The 22,626-nt window shown below is 45.0% G+C and overlaps 1 long non-coding RNA gene across 1 annotated transcript; it reads right to left on the reverse strand.

The window, feature by feature from the left end:
- Window positions 1-213: 213 nt before the first annotated feature.
- On the reverse strand, window positions 214-13,383 carry LOC137379641 (uncharacterized). Its single transcript, XR_010976876.1, has 3 exons — window positions 13,327-13,383; window positions 3,452-3,533; window positions 214-241 (listed from the first exon to the last, which is right to left on the reverse strand). It is a non-coding gene; the product is annotated as an uncharacterized lncRNA (long non-coding RNA).
- Window positions 13,384-22,626: the final 9,243 nt, after the last annotated feature.

Consider the following 22,626-nt stretch of genomic DNA (forward strand, 5'->3'; position numbering starts at 1 on the left):
CATAGGCACTAAAGGAAATCCTCACTGTAGCTACAAATAGAAAGCGTGCCTCTAAGTAACTCTCCTTACCCTTTTGCAAACATGTCCAGAGCTTCCACATGGAGACGTTCCCGTTCGGTGATCTCTTGTGTCTCTGAAAGTCCAACCATCCTCTTGATCGCAGCATCCAGATCCTTATCCTGCCAAACAGAGTTTGCTGTGCCAATCACCTCCAGCCCATTTATGATCACCTGCCCCATTACTGAGCGAGAAAGGGAGGAGGAGGATAGGACAGGAAGTCAAACAGAGAAATGTAGTGTTTGATAGGCAAAGAGGTGTGAGAAATGAGATGAGAAAAATGAAGCAAAGATAAAGAATAATTAAAAAGCAAAATGAGAGTGAGAAACCATTAATGAGGGGCAAAACAGGCAACAATTTTTACGGCCAACATCCATAAATTTCTCTGGAGTAATTTGTGAATTCACCTCACCCCATTTTCTGCATCGTTTTCTCTCCTTGTGGACGCCTCCTACCATACATCATTCGCTCAATGAGAACACTAACTGGAAACAGCATTGCCCTTTAACATTAACAGCATTGCCCTAGAGTCACTGACCTTGTAGAGACAATGTGGTTTCCATTGTGCAAAATTTGTTTCATTACTTTTACAGAGTAGAGAAAATTGGTCAATATAACCATTGGATTTAAATATATGTGAAATGTCTACTGTTTTGGGTCTTTATAGTATTGCTTCTGGTTCTTTGGCTGGTGCTGTTTCTGGGACCTACCAATTGACAATATATTTCTCACCAAATGGCAATTTTAAGAAAATTCTGAGTTTAATTTCTCCTTCATTATCAGGAATTTTTAGTTCTCAAATTAATAATAAGATATGTGTGTGTACGTGCACACAAGTGAAACCATAGGCAAAAGATGGTACTAGCTCGAAGCTTAATCCTGACTCTCTCTCTGTTCTTCCATGAAGGACATCAAGTATAATCTGTTCGAATGGATTCAAAGTCCAAAATTAGGGAGCAGTTCAGATTTGCTCCTCCCTCCTAAGCACTACCTTGTCCGACAAGTATAAAAGCATTGTTGAGATGTTGAAGATTTTTGAAGAGCATGCAAAGAGCAAGAGTCAAGTGTGCACCCTGTATCTCAGATGAGTTCTGGTGAAGGGTCACTGACCTGAAACATTAACTCTGCTTCTCTCTCCACAGATGCTGCCAGACCTGCTGAGTATTTCCAGCATTTCTTGTTTTTATTTCAGATTTCCAGCATCTGCAGTATTTTGCTTTTATAACCGTGTATCACAGCTTGTGTTTGAGTGAATGAATATGCATAATGCATGCAGATTGTGTTATAAGGTTGGGTTGTAGGCACTTCTAAAAATGGTAATGCAACAGCTGCTCCAGTTGTAAGTGGCAGGAATAAAGGGTTTCCATCTGAAGCATGGGCTTCAGGTGAAGCTTGGAAACAGGCCAAGTGGAAACTCAAGGTGGCCCAGAAGATGGGCTGGATTTTATGCTCCACTAGAAGGTAGGTTTTTTGGCCGGTTGGAGGGACTGGAGAATTGGTGCGGAGTTGTCCACCATGAAACCTGATGCAGTAAGGCCAGTTTCCGATTTTCTTGGAGGCGGCGAAGTTCCGTGATGGCACTTCCATCACAACGTGATGGGATCGTAATCTAAATCTGTTACACACTGTTCTGCATGAATTTATATATAATTCACCACAATCTTACCAGGTGTTTGCAATCTTATGCATGACGTGCGGCACTCACGTGCCTTCACTTTCCCGTCTTTGAAAAGCTGGCGCCACCGAGGCGAGTCATCGGTTCCTGCAAAGGTTAGGGAGGTTATCCGCTGTTATCCACTGTTATCGTGTGGAATGTTTTCACAGTGGACATTGCTGCTGAGCTCAATCTGCAGATCTGAGTGAAGAAGGGAACTCTGCAAATGGTTACTGTTGTGGGAAAGGGGGGGAAGGAGGGACTTCTGCAGTGCAACATCAGGAGACGCCCCCACCATGTGATTGGGGAGGGGGGGGACAAGTGCCATCATTATGCTAAATAGTCACCCGTCACGTAATCGCGGCGGCACATCTGCTAACCTCACAGGTGGGACTGCTGTCATTTTGTGCACCTGCAGCCGCTCTCGGTAGCGGGAGAACAAAATCCAGCCCAATGTGTCTAACTACTTTTTTTAGTGAAATACTGGCTAGTTCTACCTTGGAAAATTTCTTTAGGCTTTTTTTTTACTTCAATTGCTTCCATATCCTTTTGACATTGAACTGACACATAATGCTGATTGTTACACACAAACTGTATGTTAATTGAATGGAACCATTTCCTATTATGTTCAATCCTCATCCATGCCACAGTCCCAAAAAGAAAAGTGGGTACACTCAGTCAACCCTTGATAATACAGCTGGTAAAATGTGCATATACATTTATGTCCAAAGTGAGTATATTCAGTATGGCCTCCTCTCCACCCCTGCTCAAATCTCAAACATTCTTTGGAACACCTCTTACAGAAGCACCTCCAAAGCAGCATCACAAAATGGATATATTCTGTTTTTTACCTTCCGGGTTTATACCCAGCCAAGAATTAAGCAACCCTTTAGATAAAAGAACATAAGAAATAAATACAGTAGTTGGCCATTCGGCTCTCAAGCCTGCTCCGCCATTCAACACGATCATAGCTGATCCTCTACCCCAATTCGACCTTGCCGCACTATCCCCAAATTCCTTAATTCCCCTCGATCCAAACATCTATCCAGCGATATGTTCAATGGCTGAGCCTTAACAGCCCTCTGGGGTAGAGAATTGTAAAGACCCACAATCCTTTGAATGAAGAAATTTCTCCTCATCTCAGTCCTAAATAGCTGATCCCTTAATCTGTGACTATGACCTACTAATACCGCCCAGGCAGTGGCAACATCCTTCCAGCATCTACCCTATCAAGCCAATTAAAATTTTATGTTTCAATTCTTCTAAATTCCAGGGAATACTGTCTCAGTCTACTCAATCTCTCCTCATTGGGAATCCCTTCACCAGGAATTAGTTGAGTGAATGTAATAATAGTTATAGCTTTTAAGAACTGCATTTGCATTTTATTTCTCACTCCTGACAGAAAGCTTCCATTGGCAAATCCAATCCAGGCCAGGAGCTCAGTCTGCATAATTCACAAGGCAAACCTCACGAAATCTGACAAAGTTTGTGCAGAACAACTTGTGTGAGCATAAAACATTTCCAATCTTCAGTGCTTTAAAACTAATTGTGACTTCCAAATCCATTCTTTTCAATTTTTGTTGTTTTCAAATACTGCTTTCAATATAAAAAATATATATTTCACAATATTTTCCCATGGAATTGTCTTATAATGTCTTCATTAAAGTTTTTACTTCACAACCTCAATCTCTCTCAAAAGCTTGGGCATCAATGGGAAAAGTAAATTAATTCTCTACTCACCAAAGTCTGGATCTGCAGCTTGTAAACGAGATTTACAACTCTCAATTCCTCCCAGACTTGGGTCATTCGTCCAAGACACCCACTGTGGAATAAGTAGTGAATCACTTGTTTACACATTTCAACATGGGCAGCAGTATTTCAATGGCACAACAGTTAAAATTGGGCTCATTTTGTTCAGGATTAAAATATGTTAGCAATTGGGGAATCGCGAGGATTCCCTTATGATCCATTCTTAGTTGGAGCTTCTGTCAACTGGGACTGCCCCCATGTAAACAAACATTTCCTCAAGAGGCCTACTCTAGTGACGCACAGCGCTTAGTCTATTGAAAGCAAAATACTGCAGATGTTGGAAATCCGAAATAAAAACAGAAAGTACTGGAAATGCACAGCAGGTCTGGCAACATCTGTGGAGAAAGAAAGAATTAACGGGTGGTATTTTATGGATTCTTCAAGAACAGAATGTGTGGTGTCTGGGGTGATTTAATTAGGTGGGAGGTGTTTTTTCAGATCCCTGACAGAGGGATGTTTTTACCGAAATTAAGTCGGTGGCGTGTTTGCATCGGCCCGGGATTCCCCCCGCATGGCGGCGGACAGCAGCTTTGCAGTCATTTACATGCCATGAATACTCATTACCCTACACTTAGTTCCAATTAAGCCCTACCTGTCAGATTAAGTGAATGGTGAGCAATATTCCCGTGCCACCCGGTTCACGTTTGTTTCAAGGGGAGGTGCAACAGTCGGCTTCTGCAGTTGAGTCTAAGGTCAATGTTTTTCTTTCTTGAACTCATCGGCAAAACGAGTGCCAACATTGGAATGATGTTTGGTTCCAGGCTGTGCACCAGCAAGGGCGATTCTTCTCAGGGGATGGTGGCATGGGGGTGTGCACATGGAGGAGCAGTACTCAGGGAGGACAGGGTGTGGTGATTGGGTGCATGGAGGAGGAGGGGAGGCTACTTGGGGAGGACAGGGTGGGGTGATCGGGTGCATGGAGGGGAGGGGGAGGGGAAAACAAAGGGTGGGGTGATCGGGTGCATGAAGGAACAGGGGAGGATACTAGGAGGACAGGGTGGGGTTATCAGGCACATGGAGGAGCAGGGGAGGGAGGAGGGGAGCGTCCAGGGTGTGTCGTGGCTGTTATTGCTGCTGAAACTAGATGTGGGTGCCCATGGGGATGATGGGTTGATTTGAGTATTACAGTTAACGGATGGTCATGAGCGGCCTAAAGGGAGGGATAAGTGCTGTCAATGCCAGGACCTGTGGGGCAAATTCAGGGTACTGGCTGGCAGAGGGAACAGTCACAGTCAATGGGAGCAAATGGATTCTGAGACTTAAGGTTAGGTATTCTACAAATAGGGAGGGGCAATAATATTAAAGTGGATATGAGGAAAATCAAGGGTGGGAATTCGCATGTCGATGGTAATGGGAGTAGGAACAGTGGGAGGGATGGCATGAATAAATTGATTGTGATCCTGTGCAAGGTAATGGCGAGAGGTTCAATGGGAACAGAGGGAAGGGTTAAGGTTACATTGGTGGGTAAAGGGTGATGGGTTCAGGCTGGAAGATTGCAGGAGGAGATTGGAAGGTGGGAGACTTTTCCTAAATTGTGCACGGACCATTTTCTCCAGTGATAATGCAAACCAGGTTTGCAAGAGAGTGGGAGGAGACAAGGATAGTGGGTCACATTTCCACCTGGCTGCAATTCTAAGGTACATAAAAGCGAACTGCTCATTGCCTCACTGATTCAGCTGCCTGGCAACTCTCTGCTTACTTCATTTTTTGAAAAGCTGCATTAACATGGGTCTCATACACCCAATTTGTCTAGTACTTCGGGAAGAAGAGAAGAGGGAGCGACTAAGGGGGGCTCTTTTCTCTAACGAAGAGCAGGAAGGTGAGGATGCTCTGAATGATAACATCCAGGAACGTCCTTATCGAAGACGGGCACTGGCATATCATCACATCCTCAGGACAAGGACAAATTACTTTCAAATGTCAGCAAGGCAATGCCAGAGATGTCTAAGGATGTCATGTGAAATAGTCACAGAAATTTGTGGATCCTGCAACATGACCTGTGTAGTATAAGGGTATCAAAGAGTTAATCTTAAGAGAATGTAAAGATTACTGCCCACCATGATGAGGTGAGAGATCATGTGGGATAGACTCGAAAAAAGTTACAATGTGGTTTTTGAAGGAGACACACAGGCTAGTGTGGAGTGTATATAGTTATTATGAAATAACTATTAATGTTTAAATACTGTAGTCTACGAACCTCTCTGGCAAGACTATGTACAGTGGCAACATACAGAACCAAACATATAACAACCTGTAACCGCTTGGGTTTGATGGGAATCCCATGCCAATTGCCCTCAGGGTGACTGCTGCACTCAGTTGTTTAGCCAGCAGGGCCTTCCAGGGATCAAAGGGCAAAATTTGTGGCATCTCGCAGTCTGTGACCCACAGGTGCATCAAAGATGTGACCAATGCCCTATTTTGACGTGCCGATGATTTCATCTACTTACCTGTAGATGAGGACAGCCAGGCAGCAAGGTCTGCGGTCTTAGGCGTCATCGCTGGGTTCCCTAGAGTGCAAGAGGTGCTCGACTGTACTCATGTGGCCATTAGTGCTCCCTGGGACAGCCTGTTGCATTTGTGAATCATAAAGGCTTCCACTCTTTAAACGTACAACTGGTTCGCAACCACAGGAGAAGAATCATGCATGCTTGCACTTGTTTCTCAGGGAGCTGTCATGACTCCTATATTTTGAGGAACTCCCAGCTGCCAGCAGTTTTCGATGAACCAGATGGATCCTGGGTGACCACTTTGTACATAGTTGATGACACCAGTACGTCATCCCCAAAGCACTGCTGAAGCGAGGTACAATGTCGCTCACACATCCACCATGGCCATCATTGAACACACCATTGGCATGCTGAAAATGCACTTTTGCTGCCTTGACTGGTCTGGAGGGGCTCTTCAGTACGCGCTATAGAGGGTGTCATGAATAATCGTTATCTGCTGTTGCTTGCACAACCTTGCAATTAGATGCGGCAACATTCTGCAGGCAGAGGAACAGTAGGAACACCAATCCTCCTTAGATGAGGACGACTATGTTGAGGGTGAGGAGAAGGAATTACTCTGCTTAGGACTTTGTCTTTCCAGGAGCATCTGAAGAAAACAGCAGCAAAGATCAAAACCAGAAACAATGTATTAACCAAACTTGCTGGATCTATGTGGGACACTGCTGCCACAACACTGCAGACCTCAGCACTTGCCTTACCATACTCAGCAGCAGAGTACTGTGCATCTGTTTGGCATAGGTCATCACACACATATCTTGTTGATACTCAATTGAATGCAATAATGCGCATCATAACTGGAATCCTCTGCTCAACACCCCTCCCCTGGCATCCTGTCCTCGCAAACATCACTCTCCCACACATTCACCGATTGATGAAAACCCACAAGCTGGTTGAAACCTTCCATGCTACGCCTTACTTACCACTCCATAATGACGTGTTCAATCCACCTACTACCTGTCTTCCATCTCGGCACTCCATATGGAGCAACCTTCCTGAGCAAGATCTACCAGCAGACATTCTTTGGATCAAGGAATGGGAAACATGGGAAATCACTAACAAGTTACTTGTGACAAACCCCATCTGTTGAATGGCAGGCTTTGAACTACCACAGTGAGAGTGGTCCTTGTTAAACAGGTTCAAGACAAGCCAGAGCCCCTGTTCTGCCAACCTTCACTGCTGGGGCCTCAGTACAAACCACTTATGCATTTGTGGAGAGACACAAACAATGCTGCACATTACTGAGAGTGTCCCCTCTACAGACTAAGTGGTGAACTAATCAGCATGAATTCAGCAAATGAGTCTATCACTTGGCTCCAGGGATTTGCATTCACTCAATACATAAATCAGGAGGACAACAATGCCAGCAATGTGGTTATAGATATGAGGGCCACGGAGAGACATGCAAGGGCCAACAGGGAAAACCTCATATTTGCACATTTTAGTCTTTATTAAGCCACTTCATAAAGGAATGTTGGTATGAGAAAAAAAACATTCTCCAAATATGTTCACACACGCATGCGGTCTTATTCATTGCTGTAATCAAAAAGGTCTCTTCTGACAACAGCACATGAACCTGCAGTGGAAATCTACCTGATGGCTGTTATATATTTGGTTCTTTGGGCTGAATGGGCAAAAAAGATGGTAGCCCACACGCACGGCCCACATGTTGCAGAGCCGCTGCAATCTTCCATTCAGCAGCTCATTTAAAAAGCCAGGGTGACCCGCCCCCACACCCCCCCCATCCCCGGCAATGGCGTCAGCTGCCTGTGGGCAGGCGCTGAGGCCATTTTTAAAGGGCTGTCAGACCTACTGGGAAATTTAAATATTTAAAGGTAAATCGAATGAAAAGAAATACAGACATTTCTTCGGCCCCTATCCCACCCACCCCCCAATAACAATAACATTAATTATTTGCCCTTTCCCCCCAAAACACTTCCCTTGTCCATCTGACCTTGTTCCCCCAAACTGCACAAACTTTAAACTATAACACTTCCCACCATCCCCTACACACATTATTTTGATCCCGTTTCCGCTACCCACCCCCCCACCCCCCCCCAGCACACACTGAGAAATTTGCCTCCACTCTCCTCCCCACCAGCATTCCACCTCGTTTACCCTGATAGGGATCTGAAGACACGGGAGTGCCGGCCACTGAGACAAAGTGGGACGTCTGGTGGTCTAATTTTAATTTATTTAAATATTCAAATGGGGGTCCCGTTGCCGAGAGGCAGGGGCTGCCACAGGGCCTAACCACTGTCGGCAATATTGGGCTGGGTTTTCCTGGCATCGGGGTATGTGGTGGCTCTCTGCAAGAGGCATCTTCAGGTCCCCCCCTCCCACCATGGAACCTGACGCCTGGGGGAGAACAAAATCCAGCCCTTTATGCTGCCACTATATAGAATCTAGCCAGAGAGGTTCTTAGACTGTATAGTTAAACATTAATCTTTATTGTACAGTAACTATATACACTCCATACTAGCCTGTGTATCTCCTTCAAAAGCCATGCTGTAACTGCTCTCGAGTCTCGCCCACATGATCTCTTACGGCATTATGGTGGACGGTAATCTTTACATCCCGTCAAGATTAACCCTTTGATACCCTTATACTACATCTCCCGCCAAGTCTTTATCCCGATATATACTTACATAGATTCACTTTTTATTTACCTGTTACCCCATCTTCCCCAAGTCTCTGACTTCATAGATTCAACCTGTCAGGAGGCTTCACAACTCTCCCTGATCTTGTCATCAGATGTGGAAGATTGGTCGTCTTTCTCTGATCCCTTGTTTCTTGACTTGGGCGGCCTTCACTGAGGTTTGTAGCATTCGGTGCTTTTTGAATTTTCAGTTCATCATCTGAATCGTCTAATTGTAAGACTGAGTGATATCTTTGATGTAAAGGAATAAAATTCCTTCTATTTTTCCTTCTTGAGTTCGTACTAGATAAGATCGTTGCTGATTCCCGTCTTTCTGGAGAATTACCCCTTCTCTATTTTGATGTCATAGCAACACCTTTTGCTCTTCTGACAACTTTGGTAGGTGTCTTGTACAGTATCTTCTGTTATAATTATGGTTCTGTTTGTTTTGATATGACTTCTCTTTGTCTTGTACTTTATGATAATCATTGCTTTGCAATCCTGGAAGTAATTTCTTGGATAGAATTGGTCTCAAAGTTTTCTTCCCATTAAAAGTTCTGATGGTGCTAATCTGCACAATAATGGAGTCGTTCTGTATATCACTGGTGCCAATTGTAAATCTTGATTTTTCATCAACGTAATTTTAATGGTTCTAACTGATCATTCAGCTTCTCCATTTGATTGTGGATACTTAGGATGTTAGGTGAACAAATCCACATTCTTCTGCAAAGTGCGTGAAGTAATCGTTTGCAAATTGTGGTCCATTATCAGGTACTATCTGATCAGGTACACCATGTGTTGCGAAAACTTCTTGTAAAACTCTGATGACTGCTTCAATTGTTGTGTGTACATCTGCTTAACTTCAATCCATCTTGAGAAGTAACCAACTATAATTAGATAGGATCTTTTCTCACTGAAGAATAAAACCATTACCAACCATTCCCACGGTCTAGTTGGGAATTGGGCTGAAATTAGAGGTTCTTTTTGATCTTGTCTGTGAACCTGACAATTTTGTTGGACTTGCTTCTTCCCAAGTTCTCTGTCCATGTAGCACTCCTGTAGGAACTTGTTGCATTTCTCTTTCTCTCTCTGGTAATCTTTGAGCGGCTTGGCATGCTGTGCTGTGTTGTATGGGTTCTCTCTGCATTGTGCGGGCTCTCTGGTGGAATCTGGACTCTCTGCAGTGCTCAGGTCAGGTTGGCGGGCTCTCCCTCTGTCCTGGTTCCTGGAATCTTCTTGTTTATCTTCAACTTTCTTTAAAATATGAAGGTCAATACAAACTCTTCTACTTAAGAATGAAAACTCCTGATTTCTTAGGACATACAATATTTCTAATATCTGCGTTTCTTTATATTGAAGTGTTGCTTGTAACTTCCCCTTTACTTCAGGTACAACACCTCCTGGGCCATGTAACTGAGTTTCTCTTGGTTGCAAGAAGTGTGTGGAAAACCATGGCTCTTTGTCTGACAGGACCATCACACTTGCTCCAGTGTCAAGTTTGAAATTAGTGATATGTCCGTTGACATCTATGTCTGCTGACCAAAATATTTGTTTCAGATCATTGATCTCACCCAGAAAATATTTTGATTGGTCTGCTGCAGGAGGTTGCGTAACTTCATTTACCTCTCTATTCTTAACCACTTTTCCTTTAGAGCTTGAGGTAGTCTAGATTTTATTTCAGCACATCTTACTGTAATGCCCTATTTTTCTGCAATAAGCATTCTGTTCTATTGGCAGGACATTGTTCAGGCCTGTGGGAAGATTTTGCACCACAGTGCTGGCAGGGTTTAAAGGCATCTTTCGCTCTCCCCCCGCCAGTGTACCTTTTCTCCTGGTGCCTCTTGTTCAGCCCTGTACCAAGGTCTTTTTTCACCTCATATGATTGGTCTGTTATTGCTGTGCAAATTGAAGTAGGAATCACAATCTTTTAATTGAATTTTGCTGATGTTTCATCAATAGTCTTGCTATTATATCATTAGCTACAGCACCAATTAAATATAACGTATTCACTTGCTCTATTTCTGACCTGTTGTCTAATTTCAATGCAATTCAGTATCTGAGGAATCTTTACCTCGTATTTTCCAGTTTTATTCAGAGATACAGCACTAAAACAGGCCCTCCAGCCCACCGAGTCTGTGCTGACCATCAACCACCCATTTATACTAATCCTACATTAATCCCATATTCCTACCACATCCTCACAATTCCCCTACCACCTACCTATACTAGGGGCAATTTATAATGGCCAATTTACCTATCAACCTGCAAGTCTTTGGTTGTGAGAGGAAACCGGAGCACCCGGCGAAAACCCACACAGTCACAGGGAGAACTTGCAAACTCCGCACAGGCAGTACCCAGAATTGGACCAGGGTTGCTGGAGCTGTGAGGCTGCGGTGCTAACCACTGCGCCACTGATTGGATCCCTTGTGATTTTTTAAACTCTCTGGCACTCCCAATTTTTGATCCATTTAAAAAAAATTTATAGAGTTTTCAAAGTACTCCCCTTGAAGAAACTCTTCTTTTCAGGCTAGCTTGCTTTGATGGAGTGTAGCAGGTCCTTGAGAGTGTTCCCTATTTGTTTTTTTGTAGGCTCGCTAGGGGTTTTCCCTTTGTTTAAGCAGTTCACTGAAATATTTACACAGCTGCCTATTAGAATTGACAGAGCTGTTCGATTGACGGTTCAAGGGTTTTCCCTTTGCTTTTTGAGAGTAAGAGATTATTTATTTACCCACAAGTTTGACTACTTTAATGATTTTTTTCCTTCAGCTTTGCTGCGTTAATGGCGACTCTGCTGTGTTTGGGGGTTCCCGCACTTTGTTTTCTTTTTGTATCTGACTTCTTTTTCAGTTTGCACGCTTTTCAGGGTTTTCTCCTTTTTTTCTCTCGCTCACCTTTAGAAAATTAATTTTTTAAGCTCATCAAAGACTTTTTTTAAAACTGCGATTTCTCAATTATTGGCACAATAACTCATCCAATCGCTTGCTTTTCAGCCACGCTCCAATTCTATGGAGCTTTGCTCCACTTTCTATGGTATGTAGTTTGTTTTTCTTTTCAGCTACTTGTTTTAATGTTTCTTCTCTTCGGGCTGAATGATGATTGTTGATTCAAATTTTCTCTTCTGGGTAGAAGACTTCGATCCCAGCACTATTCATCATGTTATATATTTTGGTTCTTTATGCTGCCACCATATAGAGTCTAGCCAGAGAGGTTCTTAGACAGTATTGTTTAAACATTAATCTTTATTGTATAGTAACTATATACACTCCACAATAGCCTGTGTATCTCCTTCAAAAGCCACGCTGTAACTATTCTTGAGTCTCTCCCACATGATCTCTTACATCATCATGATAGGCAGTAATCCTTACATTGTCTCAAGATTAACCCTTTGATACCCTTATACGACAACGGCCTGTATGCTATCCACTTCATTAAATGAGGCCTGCATCTCCATTGGAAAAATTGTCCTGTATCAAAGCATTAACCCACGCACATAGGAAGCTACAATGTTGCAGCACTTTGATGTGACCAGCAGATCAAATCTTCTCAGGGCTAGGTTGGAACCGAGAACACACCAATGCAAGGAAAGTAAGGGTGTGACCACAGAACCATGAATGTAAGGCATGTTGGCAGTGAGAAAAGTGAAAAATCTGCAAACAACGAACAGCCATCATTGAAGACTGAAGGATGAAATAGCAATGATAAATGGACACTTACTGAAATGCTTTGCAAGCATCAATGTATTCCTGCAACAGGCCTCCAATAAATATTGTCCTTTTCATATGAAAAAAAAAATGATTTGCGAGAGTGCATCAAATATTTAAGTAAATAAAGGCGTATTTAAATTTCTGCAATATGTACACAATATTTACAGCACCCATGCCACCTTCGTGCTCAAAACTGTTTCTGTTTCCATTTCCTACCAGTATGTCTAGGTGCTACCCCGACATTAGCTGCTGAGGTGGAGGCAGTCTGCTCAGCGTGCTGCCCCATTGCTGTGGATGATTGTGGCGGTGTCCTCTGGAGGAATGGGGCCTTGATAGTTCCACCCTATTGGGGTTCTGCAGCCATGGTGCGTGAGTATCCCCCGTGTGCTCGCCTGCTGGAGGTAAGGGGGTCAATGCAGTGGGGGGGAGGACAAGACACTGCTTTCTCTGGGGGTGTCCTGAGAGGATGGCCCGGGGCAGCTGGCACGTGCTCCTCCTCCATCTGTGTGCACGATGGCACCTGCCTGTCTCCCTGAGGGGAAGGAGCACCTGGAGGGAGGTCCGGGTTCCTCATCCCCCTCCCGCATAGACTCTGTTGAATGGAGCCCACGGCAACAGCAATGGAGTACAGGTCAGAGCGGATATGGCTCGAGTGATCAACCAGACTCACCACGGCGCACGCCAAACTCTCAACAGAGGAAGCCATATGCTCATATGCCTGGAATTTGAATGACACCATGGCTTGCACGGACTCCTCCATGGCACACGCAAAACCATACATGAGCTCAGGCATCTCCAACATATTTTCCACTTGGCTTTGCTGCACATCCAGCAGACTTCACGTAGCAACAAACAGATGAGAGACGCAGAGCAGAGCAGCAGCAGTCGGCAGCGGACCTGGGAGGAGGCGGATCCGGAGCGGGACCTGGAGAAATAAAGAGCTGGGCTCAAGACCCTTACCAAACTGAGGAGCGGAGCAGCGGCAGCAGTCTCTCTCTGTCTGTGTGTCCTCATGCGCTGGGTTTAAAAAGTGAAAAAAACTAACAGTGACATCACAGCAATCTGTAAGATGATTGGTTGGTAAGTAACAGCTGTTATCACCTGTAAATAACTTTAAAAAATCAGAGAAAAGTTCTATTTTTAAAAAAACTCAAATAGCTACCTTGTAAATGATAAGGTTAGTACCACTAAGGTTTCTTTTAATTAGTGTAATTTATTAATAATTACTAATTAGAATAGTACTGTTTGGACAGTGTGAGGCTTGTGAGTTATGTGTGAGGGATTTCACTGACGAGGGGAAGGAGGTGCTCTTTGCAGTCTTTTCTTTTCAGCCTCCACAGTACAAGGAAAGAAGCTAATTTGCAAGTAATTGGTAAGTTATTCCACTTGTTACACTAGCAGTAATGAGTTAGTAAAGCTAAGTAATAGCAGGGCAGCTCGGCCAAGTGGAACATGCCTCCTGTGGTATGTGGGAAATCGTGGACGCACCATGTATCCTTGACAAGCACATCTGCATGAAATGTCACCGGCTGCAGAACCTTGAGCTCCGGGTTTCAGAACTCGAGCGGTGGCTGCAGTCACTGGTGCATCTGCGAGGCAGAGAACTATATGGATAGCATGTTTCAGGAGGTAGTCACCCCCGAACTTAAGAGAGCACAGGCAGAGAGAGACTGGGTGGCTGCCAGACAGACAAGAAAGTCAAGGCAGGTAGTGCAGGAGACCCCGGAGAACATCCCACTTTCTCGCCAGTATTCAGTTCTGAGTACTGATGGGAGAGAGGATTCCGCTGGTGAGTGCAGCGAGAGTCATGACCAGAGAACCATGGGTGGCTCAGCTGTGCAGGGAGGGAGGAGAAAGAACAAGAGAGCAATAGTGATAGGGGATTCTATAATTAGGGGAACAGATAGGTGTTTCTGTGGTCGCAGATATGATTCCAGGATGGTACGTTGCCTCCCTGGTGCAAAAGGATATCATCGAGCGACTACAGAGCATTCTGGAGGGCAAGGGTGCACAATCAGAGGTTGTGGTGGTACCAACGATATAGAAAGGAAGAGGGATGAGGTCCTACAGGCTGAGTTTAGGAACGAGATTAGCAAGCAGGACCTCAAAGGTAGTAATCTCCGGAATACTCCCAAGGCCACATGCTAGTGAGTATAGAAATAGGAAAATACACCAGATGAATACGTAGCTGGAGAGATGGTGTAGGAGGGAGGGCTTCAGATTTCTGGGACATTGGGACTGGTTCTGGGGAAGGTGGGACCTGTACAAGGCGGATGGTCTACACCTGAACAGAACTGGGACAAATATCCTCGCAGGAGGTTTGCTAGTGCTGTTGGGGATGGTTTAAGCTAGTTTGGTAGGGGGATGGGAACCTGAGGGCAATCTCAGATAGGATAATTTCAGGGCAGGGAACAGGAGACAGAAAATTAGCAAGTGACTCTGGAAGACCGAAGAAGCAAAAGTTAAAAAGTGTGCAGCACAGGAATTTGGCAGTTTTAAAAGGTATTTATTTAAATGCAAGGAGTATAGTAAATAAAGCCGATGAGCTGAGGGCACACACAGACACATGGCGATACAATATCATTGCTATAACGGAAACTTGCTTAAAGAGGGGCAAGAATGGCAGCTCAATATCCCTGGATATAGAGTTTTCAGGCAGGATAGAGAGGGAGATGAAAAAGGAGGGGGGTGTAGCATTATTAGTTCAGGAATCATTAACAGCTTTGAGGAGGGATGATATGCTAAATGACTCATCAAACGAGGCCATATGGGTGGAGATCAGAAATAAAAAAGGGGCAGCCATACTTCAAGGAGTGTACTATAGACCTCCAAATAGTGAGAGGGAGATAGAAGAACAAATATGGAGGCAAATTTCTGAGTGCAAAAACTATAGGGCAATAATAGTTGGGGACTTCAGCTACCCCAATATCAACTGGGATACAAACAGTGCGAGGGCACAAAATCTTGAACTGTGTTCAAGAGAACTTTTTTAGCCTGCACATAACAAGCCCAACAAGAGGGGGCGCAATTCTAGATTTAGTCTTTGGTAATGAAGCTGGGCAGGTGGATGAAGTAACAGCGGGTGACCATTTTGGAGATAGTGACTATAATATAGTTAGTTTTAGCATAATCATGTAAAAGGACAAAAATAAAATAGGAGTAAAATTTTTAAATTGGGGGAGGCAAACTTTACGAAACTGAGAGGTGACCTGGCGAAAGTGGACTGGATACAGATACTTGAAGGAAAATCAGTGGCAAACCAGTGGGAGGCATTCAAAAACGAGATACAACAGGCACAGTGTAGGCATGTTCCCACAAAGATAAAGGGTGGAACAGCCAAATCTGGACCCCCCCCCCTGGTTATCCAGAAGCATACAGGGTAAGTTAAAGCAGAAAAAGAAAGCTTATGACAATCACAAAAATCCTAATACTTTAGGAAGCCTAGAGGAGTGTAGAAAGTGCAGGGGTAAAGTAAAAGAGGAAATTAGAAAAGCAAAGAGAGGACATGAAAAATTATTGGCAGGTAAAATCAAGGAAAAAACCGAGGATGTTTTATGAGTACATTAAGAGCAAGAGGATAATTAAGGAAAGGGTAGGGCCCATCAGCGATGAACAGGGGAACTTATATGTGGACGCAGAAGATATGGGCAGGGTTCTTAATGAGTTTTTTGCCTTTATCTTCACAAAGGATAGAGTTGATGCAGACATTGTAGTTAAAGAGGAGGAGTGTGAAATATTAGATAAGATAAGCCTAATGAAAGAGGAGTACCAGAGGGTCTGGCATCCTTGAAAGTGGATAAATCGCCAGGGCCGGATGGAGGGAGCGGAAAAGTGGCAAATGGAATTCAATCCAGAGAAGTAAGAGGTAATACATTTGGGGAAGGCAAATAAAGCAAGGGAATACACAATAAATGGGAGGATATTGAGAGGGGTAGAAGAAGTGAGAGACCTTGGAGTGCATGTCCACAGGTCCCTGAAGGTGGCAGGACAGGTAGATAGAGTGGTAAAGAAAGCATATGGAATGCTTTCCTTTATTGGCCGAGGTATAGAATTCGGAAGCAGGGATGTAATGCTGGAACTGTATAAAACACTGGTTAGGCCACAGTTGAAGTATTGCGTAGAGTTCTGCTCACCACATTACAGAAAGAATATAATTGCTCTGGACAGAGTTCAGAGGAGATTTACAAGAATGTTGCCAGGGCTTGAAAGTTGCAGCAATGAGGAAAGATTGGATCGGCTCGGGTTGTTTTCCTTAGAACAGAGAAGGCTGAGGGATGACTTAATAGAGGTGTACAAAATTATGAGGGGCCTCGATAGATTAGACAGGAAGGAACTGTTTCCCCTAGTGGGGAGGTCAATTACCACGGGACTCAGAATTAAGGCAATTGGTAGAAGGATTAGAGGGGACATGAGGAAAAACTTTTTCACCCAGAGGGTGGTGGGTGTCTGGAATTCACTGCCAGGAACGGTGGTGGAGGCAGAAACCCTCAATTCTTTTAAAAGGTACCTGGACATACATCTGAAGTGCTACAAGCTACAAGGTTATGGCCCAGGTGCTGGAAGGTGGGATTAGATTGGGTGGCTAGTTTTTACGGCCGGCATGGACACGACAGACTGAATGGCCTCCTTCTGTGCTGCAATCTTCCTATGGTTCTATGGTTTTATGAGTGTGGGGCTGAGCTGGGGCCTGGTCCCCAGAAGTTCTCCGATTGTCAGGGATCCAGCTGGCACATATCCCCTCAGCTGCTGGGACATGTCTGTGTCGTACACACCTGATTGTGAACGAGATTCTAATCTTAACACCCCCCCCCCGCAGACCGTGTGGATGTATCTGCACTGGCGAAGGTGGAAGAAGAGGTAGGTGCTGCTGCACCCTATGAGGTATTGTCTTCCTCTTCCTCCCCAGAGGAGACGGCTGGGGCCTTGCGGCGTGCTGTGACTCAAATGCGGGGCACCTAAATTGGAGACATCTGTGATCGCCCTGCCTCTCGTCTCTCTCACAATTTCTGCAGCCTCCTCCTCAGCCAGTGTCAGGACTCTGATGTCTGGGACACCTCCACTTGTGTTTGACCATTTGCACTGATTGTGGGTGCGTTTAACCTGTAGGAGAAAAGGCTGAAGCATTTGCATCCATCTTCAGCCAAAAGTGTCAAGTGACGATCCATCTCAGCCTCCTCAGCATCACAGATGCCAGTCTTCAACCAATCAGATTCACTCCACGTGATATCAAGTAACAGCCGAAGGCACTGTATACTGCAAAGGCTATGGGCCTGGACAACATTCCTGCAATAGTACTGAAAACTTGTGCTCCAGAACTCGCCGTGCCCCTAGCCAAAATGTTCCAGTACAACTACAACACTGGCATCTATCCGGCAATGTGGAAAATTGCCCAGGTATGTCCTGAAAACAAAACCAGATAAATCCAACTTGGCCAATTACCACCCTATCAGTCTACTCTCGATCATCAGCAAAGTGATAGAAGGTGTCCTCGACAGTGCTATCAAGTGTCACTTGCTCAGCAATAACCTGCTCACTGATGCTCAGTTTGGTTCCACCAGGGCCACTCAGCTCCTGACTACATTACAGCCTTTGTCCGAACATGGACAAAAGAGCTGAACTCAAGAGGTGAGGTGAAAGTGACAGCCCTTGACATCAAGGCAGCATTTGACCAAGTATGGCATCAAGGAGCGCTAGCAAAACTGGAGTCAATGGGAATCAGGGGGAAAACTCCACTGGTTGAAGTCATACCTAGCGCAAAGGAAGATGGTTGTGGTTGTTGGAGGTCAATCATCACAGTCCCACAACATCACTGCAGGAGTTCCTCAGGGTAGTGTCCTAGGTCTATCCATCTTCAACCGCTTCATCAATGACCTTCCCTCCATCATAAAGTTCAAATTGGGGATGTTCACTGATGATTGTGCAATGTTCAGCACCATTCACGACTCCTCAGATACTGAAGAAGCCTATGTCCAGATGCAGCAAGACCTGGACAATATCCAGGCTTGAGCTGATAAGTGACAAGTAACATTCACGCCACACAAGTGCCAGGCAATGACCATCTCCAACAAGAGTGTATCTAACCATCTCCCCTTGACATTCAAAGGCATTACCATTGCTGATTCCCCCACTATCAAAATTCTGGGGTTACCATTGACCAGAAACTGAAATGGACCAGCCACATAAATACTGTGGCTACAAGAGCAGGTCAGATTCTGGGAATTCTGCAGTGAGTAACTCACCACCAGACTCCCCAAAACCTGTCCACCATCTACAAGACACAGTCAGGAGTGTGATGGAATACTCTTCACTTGCCTGGATGGGTGCAGCTCCAACAACACTGAAGAAATCCGACACCATCCAGGACAATGCAACCCACTTGATTGGCTCCCCATCCACAAACATTCACTCTCTCCACCACCGACACACAGTGGCAGCAGTGTTTACGATATACAAGATGCACTGCAGCAACTCACCAAGACTCCTTAGCCAGCACCTTCCAAACCCACCTCTGCCCCCCAGAAGGACAAGAGCAGCAGATGCATGGGAACACCACCACCTGCAAGCCACACACCATTCTGATTTGGAACTATATCACCATTCCTTCACTGTGGTGGGTCAAACTCCTGGAACTCCCTTTCTAACAGGACTGTGGGGGTACCTACAGCCCAAGGACTGCAACGATTCAAGAAGGCAGTTCACCATCTCTTCTTAAGGGTAATTAGGGATGGGCAATAAATACCTGCCTAGCCAGCAACGCCACATCCCATAAAACGAATTTTAAAAAGACGTAGGGTGTCAGAAGAGTCACGGATGTAGTTGAGAAGAGACTGGACTAGGCAAGAAATAAAGAGTCAAGATAGTAAGAAATAAGTTCAGTGGGGCAGAAACAGGGTGAAACGATGGGTCTACCAGGGCAATCCTGATTGTGGATTTTAGAAAGAAGGTAGAACTAGCTGTTCAGTCATGGTTCTTAGAGAGCGCAACTCTCAGACATTTTATTCTGCTTCCCCCTGGACCATGAACCCACCACCGAACGTCAAGTCGCTGTCTCCAGGGCTGTCACTGACCTCATCTCCTCTGGAGATCTTCCCTCTACAGCTTCCCACCCCATAGTCCTGCAACCCTGAGCGTCCACCTGGCTGAACTTGTTCTTACATTGAACAACTTCACCTTCAACTAAGTCACTTCCTCCAAATAAAAGGTGTTGCTATGGGTACCTGTATGGGTCCTAGTTATGCCTGTCTTTTTGTGGGGTATGTCAAACATTCCTCGTTACAGTCCTACTCAGGCCCCCTCCCTCATCTCTTTCTCCAGTACATTGATGACTGTATTGGTGCCGTTTCCTGCTTTCTCCCAGAACTGGAAAACTTCATCAACTTTGCTTCCAATTTCCACCTTACTCTCACCTTCACATGGTCCATCTCTGTCACTTCCCTTCCTTTCCTTGACTTCTCTGTCTCCATTTCAGGGGATAGGCTGCCGACTAATGTTTATTGTAAGCCGACTGACTTGCACAACTACCTCGACTACACTTCTTCACACCCTGCCTCCTGCAAGGACTCCATTCCATTCTACCAGTTTCTCTGTCTTCATTGCATCTGTTCTGATGATATAACCTTCCATAACAGCGCTTCTGATATATCTTCCTTTTTCTTCAACAGAGGATACCTTTCTACTATGATTGACAGGGCCCTCAATCGTGCCCGGCCCATTTCCTGCATTTCTGCTCTCGCCTCTTCCCCTCCCTCCCAGAACCGTAACAGGGTTCCCCTCATCCTCATTTTCCATCCCACCAGCCTCCACTTCCAAAGGATCATCCTCTACCATTTCCACCACCTCCAGCATGATGCCACTACCAAATACATCTTCACCTCCCCTCCCCTGTCAACATTCTGTAAGGACCATTCCCTCTGTGACACCTTGGTTCACTCCTCCATTACCCCCGACACCTGGTCTCCTTCCCACGGCACCTTCCCATGCAATCGCTGGAGGTGTAACACCTGTGCCTGTACCTCCTCTCTCCTCACTATCCAAGGACCCAAAGGCTCCTTCCAGGTGAATCAGCGATTTACGTGTACTTCTTTCAATTTAGTATACTGTATTCACTGCTCACAATGCGGTCTTCTCTACATTGGGGAGACAAAACATAGATTGGGTGACCACTTTGCGGAACACCTCCACTCAGTCTGCAAGGGTAACCCCAAGCTTGCCATTTTAATTCACCACCTTGTTATCATGCCCACATTTCTGTCCTGGACAGAGCTCGCCAGATGAACCTGAAGCTGAACAAGGAAAAATTGCAATTAAAGATGCCCAAAGTCAAGTACTTAGGTCATGTACTGACAGCAAAAGGTCTTCACTCAGATACCAAAAAGGTGAGAGCAGGAGCAGCGATGTGGCAACCAACAGATGTAAAAGCTGTGCAATGATTTGTTGGATTGGTCAACTATTTAGCAAAATTCTTGCCCAATTTGTCGTCGGAGTGTGAACCATTACGCCAACTCACTGCCAAGGACGTGCAGTGGTATTGGGGCACAGAATAAGAAGCAGTGTTCACTAAAATCAAGCAACTAGTGACTGAAAAGCTAGTGCTGAAATACTATGATGTAAAAGATGAAGTTACCCTGCAGTGTGACACCAGTGCGACAGGACTTGGAGCAACCCTAATGCAGCAAGAACAATCAGTTGCATTTGCATCCAGGGCATTAATGCAAATGGAGCAAAGCTATGCTCAGATTGCGAAAGAGTGCCTGGCCATTGTCTTTGATTGTGAACATTTTCATCAATACCTACTTGGAAGAGACAAAGTGACTGTCGAGTCTGACCCCAAGCCACTCCAAAGCATTTTCCTCGAGCCACTACTATCTGCTCCAAAACGTCTGCAAAGGATGTTACTCCGGTTACAGAGATATCATCTGGATGTGACATACAAGCAAGGGAAACAGATGTACATCACTGACATGCTGTCGAGAGCTGCACTCCCTATGAAGAAAGTAGTGGATGCTACGACGGAGTGTGAAATCTTCCAAATCCAACGTGAAGCTGCAGCTCAACATGCTCTGGACGTCATCATCCCAGCAGAGACATTGAATCTGACAGACATGTGCTTTGCTCAAATCAAGCGAACTACCCAACAAGATCCAACTCTACAAGTATTGTATGAAGTAATGATGAAAGGATGGCCTGACCTCATCAAGGACACTCCTGTGGCCACAAGAGCATATTGGGCTTATAGAGATGAATTGACAGCCCAATATGGCATCTTGTACAAAGGAGTCATTATCCCTAAGGAGTTGAGAGGAGAGATGCTGAAACGCATCCATGCAAGCCACCAAGGAATTGAGCCGAGTCTGAGGCAGGCAAGAGAAGTGCTGTACTGGCCATACATGAGCAATGAAATCAAGGACCACATCAGCCAGTGCAGTGTATGCAACAAGTACCAAACTAAGCAAGCTAAAGAGCTGCTGATGACACACAACATCCCAGACAGATCTTGGCTGAAGCTGGGAGTAGACCTCTTCACTCTCACAGGAACTAATTATCTTGTCACTGTAGACTACTATTCTGACTACTGGGAGGTAACAGTTGACCTCAATGACTACCGGTGAGATTGGAGAATGCCTGAACGCACACAGCGGTCATTACGGGGCATTCCAGACATTGTGATGACCGACAATGGCCCTCAGTATGTGAGTGAAGAATTCAGCCGCTTCATAAAGGATTGGGAAATTCAACACCATACATCATCTCCACACTATCCCCAGTCCAATGGAAAGGCTGAGGTGGCAGTGAAAATCGCCAACGGAATCATAAAGAAATCAAGCAAATCGTGCACAGATACATACAAGGCAGTGGAGAAACACACTGACAGAAGGCATGGAAAGTAGTCTGGTACAAAGACTAATGTCACGCCGCACCCAAACTACTCTTCCAATAGCAAAAATGCTACTAAAGCCGGAAGTAGTAACAGGCGTGAGTGGCAAAATCAAGGTGAAACGGCAGAAAGTCAAATTTCACTTTGACAAAACTACCAAACCATTGCTAGAATTGAGCATTGGAGAGCCAGTCAGGGTACAAACTTTCAACGCTCTCAACAAGAGTCGGCCCAAGTGGCAACTTGGGACCTGCGCAGAGTAGTTGTCACCTCGATTGTACTCGGTGGAAGTGAAAGACAAGATATACCGTCGCAACCGCAGGCACATACGCATAATTGGAGAAGCTGTTCCGTCAAAGCAGGTGGCCAATCAGGAAGATGAGAAC

Source organism: Heterodontus francisci, chromosome 18 (assembly GCF_036365525.1).
Source record: "Heterodontus francisci isolate sHetFra1 chromosome 18, sHetFra1.hap1, whole genome shotgun sequence".
In the NCBI taxonomy this organism is placed as follows: domain Eukaryota; kingdom Metazoa; phylum Chordata; class Chondrichthyes; order Heterodontiformes; family Heterodontidae; genus Heterodontus; species Heterodontus francisci.